Here is a 4394-nt window from a genome sequence, read left to right as displayed (position 1 = left end):
GCATTGTAGAAGTGTTGAGGGTTGTTCTTGTTGGGTGTTGGGAGCACTTGGCAGGTCATCTAAGTGGCCGTGGTGCTTCGTGTTGAGTGAGTTTGTCTGAATCGGTTTTCGCCCAGTTTTCCATAAATTAACTGGGCAATTCTTTTCTTCTTAATTAATTGATGAGGCAACTCTTTTGCCTCCGTTTAAAAAAAAATACAAAAACAACTCAGATTAGCCCATATCTCTTCATAAATAAGGGCACGATAGTCATATTTTATAAATCTTCACCTGTCATATACATTTTTTTAGAAACACCCATCATATACGTATATGTTGTACATGAACGGGCGCGCACACCCTCCCGCGCATGGTCAATCTATTTGGTTAAACTACTTTTACACGTTCTCATGTTGAGATCAACCAAAAAAAATAAAATGAAAACGTGTGATGCCAAGATCGTGTAGTGCTTCTAGAAACAAGAAAAGAAGGGCGTGTGCTTCGGGTGAGGGAGGGTAAAAGAACCGGGCTGCAAGTTGAGTTCGATCACGCATGCATGCAGCCTGCTCCTATAGCTAGCCAAAGAGCCAACGCATCCGTTTGGCATGCCTCCCAAGTCCCAACACACAAAGTGAATGAGAGCTCTTCTAGTAATCCTGGCAACGAGCGGTTCCTACATAAATCCACACCATGCGCCGTTCTCGATCATCTTGGTAGAGATCCAGAAATGGATTGAACTACTTGGCATGTGTGTGTGTGTGTGTGTCTGATATGTCACACGCTCGCAGCAATTCTTTGAGATATTGGAGATAAACTAACAACAACGATGTGGACTGTTCACTCGGGTGCTGCAAGGATGGACCAGTCGCTCGCTACGCTAGCCACACTCGGTTGAGAGACTGATCCTCATGCCGAACGCCGAGTATTGATTGACCAATTGCTGGCTACATCCACACTTTCCCTCTACAAGTGTTACAAAGAAAAGGTGTCTTTTGCCAAGCCATGATGGTTATCACCTCTTGGTTTGTACTAGAGGTTGGGGCGTCACCTGGTGGCGTCTTGTGAGAGAAAGCTAAGCCGTGGTACAAGGCGTCCCTTTCACTTTCTTGTTTACATTATCTATTGTTATTGCATCAGATTGAAAATATCAGGTGTATATTAAGCAACATTTAGCCGGGACAAAACCGGGATTTCAGATCACCAGGGACAAAATACAAAATTCATCACACACTTGATGGAACGAGTGACACATGCATCTTGGTGCTAATTAACATCACACTGATAGAGTACTGAAATCATCTCTACAAAAAGGAAAAAAAACAGTGAAGTGAAACATGTAACAGCAGTGACATGCTCTGTGACCTAGATAACCAAGTAAATCAAGCTAATAGTGCAGGGAGAGATTCATACTATACTTTAGAGAGTTCCTTATTTTTTGCCTCTGACCATGCCTCCTGTGCTGCAGCTGCGTGCCAGCTGACGCATGCCAATACCTCTAGCTAGTAATGGCCGCTGTCGCCTCCGCTACAGCTAGCCCCGACAGCCAACACACAACCCTCAGCCACCGTGTCGATCTTCAATTCTTGAAGCATACATCACAGCACCAATTTGGAACCAAATGTGATATCTGTAAGAAGATATAAACAAGAAAAAAAATTATTGTTAACTTCTTATGCACATAACACTCACAACTTGTTGATGACAGTAGAATTAGTTTTTCAAGCAGCAAGACCTTGCACACAAAAACTTAGAATAATAGTTAAATATTGGTGGAGTTTTGCATATTCAAATTCATTATGCTTTTTAAATGATCAGTTTCAGCAATTCACTCCAGTTTTAGACATAGCTCTTATACAAACAGTAATTAATTGAATGCATGTAACATAGCAAAACATAAAACTCATTTATGCTCGTCTTTCTTTACTTTGAGTAGCAGATTGCATATCGTGATGTTTTTCTATTTCAGCTGACAAAGAGCATGTGTGTTCCAGAAATTAGCAATTATTGAATTCTCTAAATAGGTTAACATTGTTCTATGTGTATTATTTATCCACACCTAGATGGATGACCTTATGTGTGTTCCAGAAATTAGCTATTCCTGAATTCTCTAATAGGTTAAGATTGTTCTTTCTGTATTATTTACCCACACGTAGATGGATGAACTTATGGTATGTTGTAAGAGAGAGAGAGAGAGAGAGAGAGAGAGAGAGAGAGAGAGAGAGAGAGTTGACACCGAGGATGAGACTATGCGAGGATGGTAGGTCGTCAATATATTAGCTGGCTGTCAATCTACATGTACCTTGTTGTTTTTGAACTGGAGGCAGCAACAATGAAGTTCTATTTCAACGGTACTTATCTTGCAATAGCTACATGGATCATAAAAAAGAAGAAACATAAAACAAATCTTGTGGTGTTCAGCACAACTAATAATTGTGCAAAGAAAGAACTGATGTCAATACAAGCAGAAATCGTACTGCATAATTGTTGATCAAAGGCATATATTCATCAACTACAACTCCATGAAGATCAAACACAGATGTCGAGTCACTAAGATAAAATCAGTTGTACTACACATGCAAAATTTTCAATTCGCTATTCAGTTCATGAACGTTTCAGTGTGCACACACATGTTTCACTAACTTTTAATGGGTTAAAACAAAAACATTGCATCATTTTGATTTTCACGAAACCAAAAAGTATGTGCGTTTTGCACAGGAAACAACATACTTGCATTTATATTGTCCGAAAAAAAAGAAAATTGGATAGTATTGACCATTGAATCCTAGTAAGGCATATTTAAACAAATGACCGTAGCAATACAATAGCATTACCAAAGAAAAGCAACGGACATGCTCCTCTAGATCCACACATAAAAAAAACTTCCAGTGAGCTCAGACTTCATGCAGTTGAAAAAGTAGCTTCCAATTTAAAGTGATTCTACATGACATTGCTACTAAATCCTCTTTTGCTAAAATAAATACATGATACTGCATAATCACGAGCTGAGCATAGGCCTGCAACATTTACCTCCTTGTTTGCGGTGGCGTCCTCCTTCCGCTGCTTCTTCCTCCTCTTCTTGCGCCGGTTCTTCTACTTCTCCTCCTCCTACCTCCTGTGGACTGCGTCCCCAAGTTCCACCACGGTGTCCTTGTCAACCTCCTCGTCCAGTGACAGGGAGATCACCCCGGCAAACCCGGGTTGGCCTTGCGCCACCGCACCAAGAGATCAACGGTGTTGCAAGGAATATGGATCAACAACTATTGATTAAGTCAGTAGAATCAGAATATACAGTAGATGTGATTCTTTCAAGAGGTTAAATTTAGAAAATAGAATAGATAGCGATATGCCATTCTGAAAGTAAGGTCCATCTGGTGTCATCTTGGCCTCCAAACTGAGCATGCCCCGCTCTATGCAAACTATAGTATGACATTCTGAAAGTAAGGGCGATGTAGTCCGTAGGAATATTTCTGTTAGAAAAGGGAAGCTGCATAAGAATCATATCATAGGGGAGTATTTCTGTAGTATGTCGTAGTCAATCAAAAACAAGAATCATGAATGGGTTGTGAATGAATTAACTGACACTTGTACAGAATGTATATCAAATGTAGGAATAATTTCAGCACAGCAAGCCGGACTAGCTTCACACCATCTTCAGAAATTCACCGCCAGCTAGATATCTGCTTACCTGGCCAAACGAAAGGACCCCACCCTCTCACGCCGGTGACCCGTTCCGGCCGCCGCTCCACCCAGCATGACAGAACCCGTCCTGCCGCTCTGCCTCCTCCCCGGCGCCATCGACCATAGGGGCTCTGCCATCCATCTCCATGGATCAGGATTCATTATTGAGTGTATTGAGAGGAAAAAAGGGGTAGCAGACGAGATGAGAGGGGGTGGGGCTGTGAGGGAAGGGGAGTGGAGGAGGCGGCATGCGGGGGAGTGGCGGAGACGCCGGCGATCTGCAGCGTTTCATCCACCGCTGGGGCCTCTCCTCCCGCCGTCGGTCGCGACCTCTCCTGCTCCTGGTGCCTCCCAGCGTGGCATCCACCGGATCTGGATTTGTTGTTGAGAGGCAAAATCGTCGGAGACGAGGCGAGGGAGAGAGGATCTAGCTGTGAGAGAAGAGGAGAGCCGGTCGATGTGGAGCTGGCTTGGTAGCGAAGGAAACAAGGACGAGGAAGTTTCCTAGAAATTCATTGGCCACAACCTGACCAATCGCTGCATTTTTTTGGTCTCACCCGCACAATGCAAGCTACCGACGTGGACACGACGAGCGAGCGCACATTGCGCGACTGCTAATGGGTTCAATTCTTTTCACCATGTGTAAACACTCAGCATCATCAATTAATAAAAAGATCATGGTTAATCCATTGTCCGTCTCTAGTTACAATGACAACTAACACGTTATCAGCATTGCT

General features: G+C 43.0%; 1 long non-coding RNA gene across 1 annotated transcript; it reads right to left on the bottom strand.

The window, feature by feature from the left end:
- Positions 1–1216: 1216 nt before the first annotated feature.
- LOC125510005 lies at positions 1217–4164 on the bottom strand. The gene is made up of 3 exons (XR_007284437.1): positions 3665–4164; positions 3007–3446; positions 1217–1606 (listed from the first exon to the last, which is right to left on the bottom strand). It is a non-coding gene; the product is annotated as an uncharacterized LOC125510005 (long non-coding RNA).
- Between the last annotated feature and the right edge of the window lie 230 nt (positions 4165–4394).

This window comes from Triticum urartu, chromosome 5 (assembly GCF_003073215.2).
Source record: "Triticum urartu cultivar G1812 chromosome 5, Tu2.1, whole genome shotgun sequence".
Classification (NCBI taxonomy): Eukaryota; Viridiplantae; Streptophyta; class Magnoliopsida; order Poales; family Poaceae; genus Triticum; species Triticum urartu.
This window is presented reverse-complemented; position numbering and strand designations above follow the sequence as displayed.